The 9810-nt window shown below is 40.8% G+C and overlaps 1 non-coding gene across 1 annotated transcript; it reads left to right on the forward strand.

Annotated features, from left to right (window-relative positions):
• Positions 1 to 4287: 4287 nt before the first annotated feature.
• LOC129023122 (U6 spliceosomal RNA) lies at positions 4288 to 4390 on the forward strand. The gene has a single exon (XR_008496682.1). It is a non-coding gene; the product is annotated as a U6 spliceosomal RNA (small nuclear RNA).
• Positions 4391 to 9810: the final 5420 nt, after the last annotated feature.

The following is a 9810-nucleotide window of genomic DNA, read 5'->3' on the forward strand; positions in this document are numbered from 1 at the left end:
AGACCTCAACATATCCACGCTCCCAAAAAACCACATTTATTACCTTACAAAAGTGACATTTTCTTTGACAGTGAAGTGGCATAGTTCTAAAGAAATAATTTTCCATAACATTGTTAGTCACTGGCATGCAAAGTCATTCTCTGGCATCAAACTCAAATGATGTCTTTGATGATAAGTATCATCATAAAAAGATGGACTGGGCTTTGATATTATGGAGGAGGTTGAAGAAAGAGGAGGGAGGAGAAAAGGCATTTTCTGCAATCCTTCTATTATAGGAACTGAGATGAGAATCTGAACGGAAGGCCACACTGTACGGAGACTTACTCCAAGCATTCATCCCCATTCTATCCAGTTGAAATGAATAGCAGGGAAGGAATGAAACTTAGATTACCTTTACTAAGGGGAATTGGAATGGGAAAAATATTTACAACAAGTATTAGGTTGGTTGCAAAAGTAATTGGGCTTTTTACCATTGAAAGTAATGGCAAAAACCGCAGTTACTTTTGCACCAACCTAATACACATTTAGCTGCGCAGACAATGCACTTTTCTATTATTCTGTCCTCTCCCAGAAGATGCACAAGGGTAAGAAAGTCTATACTACTTAACATTTGTGTAGCAGTTGAAATGTACAGTGTCTTTTCACATGAATTGACCCATTTATGTCTCCCAATAGCCCTGTGAGTTAGAAATTATCATTCACGTTTTATAGATAAGGAAACTAAGCTCAGAGAAGGGAGTTAAATCCAATGTTTTATCAAAACAGGGGCTTGTGGAATCTAAAGTTTGGAAGACACCTTAGAAGTGATCTAGTTGAAACTCTAGTTCAAATCAGTTTAATTTAGCTCGATTCCACTAGATTCAATAAACATTCATTTAGCACCTAGTTGTGCCTAACACTATTTCAGACCCTGATATAAAAATAGGAATTGGTTCTGGTTTCTGTCCTGGAAGAGCATACTGGCAAGGGGGACAGCCTGGTAAACAACTTACTCTCATACTGTGAAGTAGATGATACCTGAAAGAGGTATGTGTGGTACAATCTGGGCAGGAGCCATTATTCACCTGAAAGGGCAGGTGTCGGGGAGCAGTAGTCTAGAGAGGTCCCAGGAGCTGAGCTCCTAAGGAGGAGGAGCCTTTCTGTGGGACTGGGAAGTGAGGGCTGCTGGTCAGCAGGGCAGGACTGTGCAGGCAGAGGGAGCAGCATGAGCCCAGGACAAAGGGATGCTCAGAGGAGCCTGGCAGTCTGTAGGGCTAGCGTGTGGCTTTGTGGGAGAAGGAGTGGTGAGGAAGCTGGAAAGGGAAATCAAGATGAGAATCTGAAGGAGGTTGAGGACCAAGTTAAGTAATTCAGGTTCTCTCCTCTAGGAAATAGGGACCCATCAAAGGCTTTTAAGCACAGGAGTGCAGAAATAGTGATAATAATATGAATGATCCCAGGTAACATTTATTGAGCACTTACCACAGGCCAGACACTTTGCTAGACACTTTACACGCAGTAGCACATTTAATCTTCTCAAAAACACTTTGAGGAAAGAACTGCTATGATCTCTATCTTACAAATGTGGAAACCAGGGGTTAGGGAGCTGAAGTAGCCTGTTGTGGCAGAACCAGGCTCTCCAGCTGTGACAGGCTTAGATGGCTGTGTTTATCAGAACGATCACTAAAAGCACTGTGAAAGTTCAGCTTCAATGGAGAAGGGGTTTATCTTGGCCCCAAATGTATGACTCAGGACTCATTGGGAGGCCCTCTGTTTCTGAGCAGGGGAAAGAAATGCCCCTGTCCTTCCATGCTTGCTCCCTTCCCCAGGAAGCTCAGGAGAGGAATGTGGCACTAGTTACCCAAGCCATTTAGCTACTGCCTTCTGCCTGTCCCCACCATGTCTACCCCCTCTCCCTCCCACATTTGCAGTCTTCATGAGTGACAGCTCTGAAACCCATCACTGTTGGTTCAATGGACTTTAGGGAAATCAAGGCTATTCAACCTAGAAAGTGGACAACAAGTACGGTGGGGGCTACCTGTGGTCCAAGATAGGTTTGGAAAGGCAGGATGAGCAGAGAACAACATATCATTAGCACCTTGCAGAGTGGGCCCCAGAAATATTCTGATTCCATGTAAATTAAATGTGGGTAATCATGAATATGTGGGTTAAAGAAATGAAAATGGCTGAACTGTAAATCAGTTTATTTAAATGCATTTTTTGATAGCAGAGTATAGGCATATCATTAGCTTGTAAATGTGTCTAATAAGCCTGTCTTCACTAATATGCCAAAAAGAGTCTAATTAACTCTTGTTTCCTCCAGTTAGACAGTAGTGTGAGAATCCCTGATCACAATTCCACACTATCTTTTTAGCATCAGCAAAGCAGCACTAAAACAGCCCCTGTGACATCTATAAAAATGCTAGTTTATAATTAGGACGATCTTAGCTTGAACAATAATGTTGCAATTTGCAGTGATGGCTTCTGTTTCCCTTTAATTTTAATGTATTAGTCTACAATGCTCTGGAGATTTCTGGACAGACTAGCGTGTTTCCATTTCCAAAATTGCTAGCATTTTGTGCTTTAGGTTAAGGAAGAAGCAGCTGCGATTTGGTGGGAGTTTTTTGGGGGGAGTAGGGGGAATGTAAAGGCAAAAGAAATGCTAATGAGAAAAGCCAAGTATAACATCACCCATTTATTTCGTAACCCATCATCTGACATGAGAGCCATGTCATGGAGCCATAGGAATCCCAAAACAACAGAACCCTTGTGTTTCCCAGTGTTCTCCAGTACAGGGGTGGTTAGCCTCTTTCCGTCAGGCTCCCAGAGGCCTGCACAGATCTGCCATGGATTCCACCAAGGAAGTTCAAGAAGGAGGACCTTTTTGCTCTTTCAAGCTTATAATTCTTTGTAGAGTCAATTTAGATATTAAGACGAAATGCCCACATCACTATCAGAACCACATCACTAAGCCTGCCATGTCTCTTTTGTCATGCCTGGAACACAATTGCCCTTGTTGCCTAAAGCTAGAGTTCTTAACATTGGGAAAAAACAGCCATGGATAGGCTTCAGGAAATGTATGGATACCCTGAAATAGAATGTAATGCTAAATGAATATCAGAATTCTCTGCAGAAGACTTTACCCACATCAAAATGCATGTTACACCATTGAAGAAACTGACTCAGGAGATCTTGGGTGGGATTTGGGAATCTGTATTTTTTTAAAAGAACCTCCCTGATAATTCTGATAATATATCTTTAGCTGGGGAGAATGCTCATGACTTTTATCAGAGCCTCAAAAAACTCTGTGACCTCAAGAAATTTAAGAACCCCTTGTATGAAGTTTGGCATGCTAGGTGCTTTTAAATCTGACCTCATCTTTCTTTTTCAACACTGTTGTCCTGTTGGGGGATTGAAGGACTTAATAAATAGCACCATTCTTTCTTAGCTGAGTTCTAAGACAAGAAAGAAGTAAATGAGTAAGGTAGAAAGGAGATGAACATATTACCTTTATTTTCTAAGTGGCTAATTGCAATGGACTGAACATTTTCAACAAATTCATATGTTGAAATCCTAACTCCCAATGTGATAGTATTAGGAGGTAAGGCCTTTGGGAGGTAATCAGGTCATAAGTGTGGAGACTTTACAAATGAGATTAATGCCTTTATAAAAGGGACCCTAGAGAGCTCATTCACCCTCTTTCTGACATGTAAGTATTCAAGAAGTCGGCAGTATGCAACCTGGTAGAGAGCCCTCAGTAGAACTAACAATGCTGAAACCCTGATCTCAGATTTCCAGCCTGCAGAAATGTGAGAAATAAAGATCTGTTGTTTACAAGCCATTCAGTCTCTGTTACTTTGTTATAGCAGCCTGAACTAAGACATTAATATTGAAGAATGTGGCATATAACTTCAGGCTAGTAGAGTAATTAATACTGAAACCCCAAGTTTCTACCCATCTAGCCTCAGGTAGTGTTGGATGCAGGAGCAGAACCTGCTCCTGAAAGCTATGACATGGGGGAGCAGTGTAGCTCCTGTCTTGTCCCCAAGCAGCTGACTCCCAAAGAGGAGGAAGGGCAGGTGCTGGGAAGCACAGGCTAAACTTCCCTAAACTGCACTGAGGTGGAATGAATGAAGGGATAAAGAGAGGCCAGGACTGTTACTCTAACAGAACTCTGTCTACATGGAGGCAAGCATCAGGAACAGTGATTACTCCTTGACTAACTTTTTCCATTATTTCTTAATAGGTCATGTGTTTCCCTGCCTCTGTATCCTGTTTAACATCTATCCTGTCTGAAATGCCCTTTCAGTGCTCCCTTCAGCATCACATATACTAAAATTGGAAGGATACAGAGAAGATTAGCATGGCCCCTGTGCAAGGATGAAATGTCCTCTCAATCATCATCATTTATCTGAATTTCATGTGTCCTTAAAAACCAAGTGGAGTTTGACTTCCTCAGTTGAGTCTTCTCTGACTGCTGCTGTGGGTAAACTTTCCCTGTACCAAGAGCAATCTGCTCGGAGTCCCCATAGCAGTTCTCCAAAGCCTGATTGACACCGACATTATCTGCAGGAGAGTTTACCCACACCAAAACCTTGGCCTCACTCTTGGAGAGTCTGATCAGATCTTGAGCGGAGTTTAAGAATCTGTATTTTTAAAAAGTCTCTTGGGATAGTTCTAATAATCTGCCTTGTCCAGAAACCACCATCCAGTCATTATTTGCATGAACCTTTTGACACTCGCAGCCCTGGTTGTAAGAGGGGAGAAATGCATCTTACAAAGTAAAAGGGTTACACAAAGGTGCATAGGATATAGAGCACAGAGGAGCTTAGTTAGGATGGGCATCACGGAAAAGAGGCTTAAACATGGGTGAGGAGACAATGGTGCCAATTGTGGGGAAGTAGTGGGGATAACCTCCAGAAATTTCTCTGCAGCCAGAAATGACCTCAGATATCAAGAGGGCATAAAAGAATTATATGACCGTTGTCTGTAAAGGAGTATGATCATAATACCTTTGTAGAGCTGTTGGGTGAATTAAGTAAAAAAGTATACAAAGTATATAATGTACCTAGCATAGTTCCCAAAATGTAGAAGATACAGCAGTCCGTCTTTATTCATGGTTTCAGTTTTCATGGTTTCAGTTACGTGTGATCAACTGGAGTCTAAAAATATTAAATAAAAAATTCCAGAAACAAACTATTTATAAGTTTAAAATTGCACGCTGTTCTCAGTTCCATGATGAAATATTGCTCCGTGCCACCCAGGGCGTGAGCAATTCCTTTTTCCAGTGTATATATGCTCTGTGTGATACCTGCCCATTATGATATAGGAATAAACAGTGTATATAGGGTTCTGTACAATCTGCAGCTTTAAGCATCCACTAGGGGTCTTTGAACTTATTCTTTGCCGATAATGGGGGACTACTGTACAGTGAATACAACTTGGAATGTCACTGTAACCTAGATTTAATTTTGTGCCTATAATACTTGCCTGTGGAAAGAAAGTGAGACAAGTAATAACAAAATCACATATGGATACAAGAAACACTGACATTCTCATTTTATTCATATATTGATTTTTGCTGACTTCCATTAGTTCACTGTGCTTTCTTTTAGCTTTTTGAATATATTTAAAACAGTTGTTTTAAAGTCTTTGTCTATAAGTCAAATGTCTGTGCTTCTTCAGAGATGATTTCTGCCAATTTATTTTCTTCCTTTGAACAAGCTATGTTTTCCTATTTCTTTGTAAGCCTTGTAATTTTTGTTGAAAATTGGTTATTTGGAAAAACAGCTCTGTGGATCTGTGGTCTGTAGTCTCTCGCAGCTTTCATGAGCAGCCCTGCCACTTCTTACTTAAGTTCCAGCTTGGGTGAGACAGAGAACCATCCTTCGTGGAGCTCCCAGACGTGTTGGACATTGCAACTCAGGTCTTCTCTGCTCTTCTGATTGAAAGAAGGGAATGGGGAACTGGGTTGCCCCTCCTCCAGGCCCACTGTACCATGCTGGGGAGGATGGAGGGGAAAGGCAAATGAATCACCATGAATTTGCCTCCTATTTTGAATGTAGCTTTTCCTTGATTAAATGTTTGCTTGGTTGCTGTAGACTTTTGACTGTTTTCAGAACTCCTGTAAGGTCCTGTATTTTAGCCAGTTTCTGTTTGTTTTTTGATGTTTCCCTGGGGAAATGAGGGATGGACTATCCTAATCCACCATTTTTATATCAGTCCTTCTTGGTCATCCCTTTTAGTTATCTTTCAGGATATCACTACTATTTTTCTAAAAAAATTAAGATTGCAGACATAATATTTTAAAGAATAATACAATTATTGAATTGATGGAATAAGAATGGACTTCAGAAACCATTTTGCCCAAATCTTTTTTATTTTCTTGTTTTTCTTTTTTTATCTTCCTTTTCTTTTTTTTTTTTTTTTTTTTTGGTGAGGAAGTGAAGGCTTCCTTCTGGAAAGGGAAAGAAGGAACTCTTTCTGACTCCTCTGAAGTCACACAATTGTGAGTGGCAGATAGGAGCCTCAAACCCAGATTTTCTAGCTGAATGTCCATTGGGATCAGAATAAGAAATACATGTGACCCCAGAAAGTGTCCAGTAGGCAGGATTTAGCGATGCAGGCAGGATTTAATGATGCTAGCACTGCTCTCATCCTGTGTGCCTTGTGCCCTTCCTCATCCTGCACACCCTTTACCTCTTCACGGTCAGTAACGATCATTTCCAGTTCTTCATGTTAATTAAAGCAGTGCTGATGTGGCTGCTCAGATAGGAAGTGCTGCAGCTATTTTTCTCTTTTCTTCTTACAGGTATTGCCTTTGGAAGTTCCTCAACAACTGTCTGAGAGTGCTGCTGACAACAGGGAAGACAGAGCGGAGCATGATCCTGCACCATTATCTCAGGACATGCAGACTTTTATTAGGTGACTGTTGTAGCTATTGGGCCCAAAGACTTTAGAGCTTCATAGAACCCGAGATAGAGATTGGACAGGTCCTTTTAGAAAGCTGTTCAGGTGACCTAAAAAGTTGATTTAAGAACATTTTTCACTGACAGCTATTTTCCTCCAAAATTGTATGTTCTATATCTTGCTTTTGCACTCATTTTATTATCAATAGTAGTATTAGTGAAAGTGGTGGCTGTAGTAGCAATACCAGTAATGCCTCTTGGCTATGCAGTAGATGTTTTGAGGATCAGTAGTCCTAGGGAATCTTACAAAACTAAGGACCTGTTCTTCCAAAAAGTATAGATACAAATAAACATACAATTATGAGATCGTAAGAATTTTACAAGCCTCCTAAAATCTAGACCTCAGATTAAGACACCCCTGTGGACAGATAATACCATTATCTTATTTGCCATGCTGTTATGGATAAGCCAGTCTGCCTGGTTTCTATTTTTCTCACATGCTAAAATGGGAATAGACAGTGTATTCATAGTTGGAAAGAATGAGGTTAACAGCAGAGGACTAGGCCTGGTGTAGCATCAGCCTGGAGTGAGGACACAGGAAAAAAGGAGAAACAGAACCTGAATGTGAGGGGATCCTGCAAGAAGGCAGGTGACAGGCAACAGGTTGGCACGAGAGAGGCCTACCCTCAGGAATCAGCAGAGGATGGGGAGATTAGCAGATTCTGACAGGCAGGGTATTCGAGAAGCAGACAATTTTTTAGTTTCTAGCTGAAAGACCAGTAGTCAGCACCAGGTAGATTTGAATACCTGGTAGTTAGTCAATGAGTAGCAGGAAATGAATCCCCAGGCTGGGAATCAGGGACAGAACCACCATCCCTGGGGAGGTAACCCAGGGCAATAGTGCAAAAGGAAGTGAAATGTAGCCAAGGCCTGGGAGAAATAGGCAACAAGAACCATCTAGCCACAAGAAATGGAGCTTATACTGGGGCTGAGATATGAGACAAAGCAGCCCACCCATAGAAACCAGACAGATGAGAGACAGGCACCAGTGGTTTACAAAAGAAGGATACAATTAGTCAGTATAGATATTAAAATGTCAGACCTCAATATTAATCAAGTAACCGCAAATTAAAACAAGATACCATATTTTGCTTATTAAACTAGTAGTAATTTTTTAAGCTAAAAAACCATTCATGTTAGTTAGGGAGTAAGAAAATGGGTACACACTCAATGCTGAGCACTTTGATGGATGCAATCTTTCCTAATTTGGAAAAAAAGTCAAAAACTTGAAAGATAACGCACAGATTTTGACTCAATGTTTTCACTCTGAGAAATTTATGCAAACAAATGTTTAAGAATGTGCACATACATTAAGCTACAAGAATGCTCATTGCAGAGAAATCAGATGTCCAACCACAAGCAACTGGTTAATGAATTATACAATATCCATATATTGGCAGATAATGAATAAGTATAGTTGATGATGTATAATTATATTTATTGGCATGGAAAGATGTTCATGATACATTGCTAAAGAAAAGAATCTGGTTACCAATAGGTACATTTAGTATGTTCCTGACACAATATACTCTTAATAGAAATGTGATTTATTGATATGGTACAACACTAATAAGAAGAACATATGCCAAATTGTCAATAATTATTACCTCTGGTTAGTGAATAATGGAATTTTTTTCTTTTCTTTTCTTTTACCTGTTTTCTTACTTTTCCACCAATGAGCAAGCATTATTCACATAACACAGAAAAAGTAAAAGTTACTTTTTAAAAGTACAGATTATTAACTGAATGCCTCCTTTACCAGCAGTCTAGGGAATATTAACTAGCGTGCTTTGATCTGCAAGTCAGGCTTAGATGACCTCCCCAAAGCCCAGGTTGCGAGACCACTAGGCCAAGAGGCAGGCATGGTGGGTCTGTGCTCCTCCCATCCTGCTCCCCCTCCAGGCTCTGCCGCTCTACAAAAAGCGAGATCACTATCAGACCAGTGGCCGATCCCAAACGCCAGCCCTCATTTAGAGGAGGCTTTCTCAAGAATCTTATATGTGCTAATTACATAAATATCAAATACTGAAAGCGCTGCAAGGGCAGAGTAGGTCTGTCTTGTTTACTGTACTATCTTCAGTACCTATAGCACAGTGCTTGGCACGTAACAGAAGCTTGATAAAAAGTAGAGTAACTGATATAGTATAAATGTTATTAAATAAGGTGAAGAAAGAGGAAAGGAAATAAAATTAGATTCCATGAGTAAGTACCCTATATATGCCACACCCTATTTTATGAATTTTTCATGACACAAGAGTTAGTATAGACCGGAGGTCAAAGATGCAAGCTCTGATACTCAGGATGCCTCGGGTTGAATCTTGGTTCTACTTACTATCTCGGTGATTCTGAGAAAGCTGCTTAACTCTCTAAGCCTACATTTTCTCATAAGTAAAATGGAAACATCGTGCCCAGACTCCAAGACATGGCCTCCAATAAGCCATGCCTCCTGATATTACTGCCCTGGTGCAGTTCCCTCCCGCCTTCCAACTCTGCTGGCCTGTGACCCGATTGAATAAACAGAAGGAAACTGAATGTGATCATCTGGGAATTCAGAACCTAGGCATTAAAAGGCTTGGTAGACACTGCTTTTGTGCTTTTGGGGACCCTTAGCTGCCTTGTAAGAAGTCTATCCTGGAGACACCATGTGAAAAGGCCACAAGGAGACGTAAAGCCCTGAGACCATGTGGAGAGAGGGACCCAGACATTCCAACATTTCCACTGAGCCCATGCGACTTCAGTCCTAGCTGCATCTGACTGCACCACATAAGAGACCCCAAGCAAGGCCAGCAGAAGAACCCCAGCTGAGCCCCATCAACTCACAGAACTATACGAGATCAAAAAAATTGTTGTTTTAAGTCATCAA

The sequence above is a fragment of the Pongo pygmaeus genome, chromosome 1, assembly GCF_028885625.2.
Source record: "Pongo pygmaeus isolate AG05252 chromosome 1, NHGRI_mPonPyg2-v2.0_pri, whole genome shotgun sequence".
In the NCBI taxonomy this organism is placed as follows: domain Eukaryota; kingdom Metazoa; phylum Chordata; class Mammalia; order Primates; family Hominidae; genus Pongo; species Pongo pygmaeus.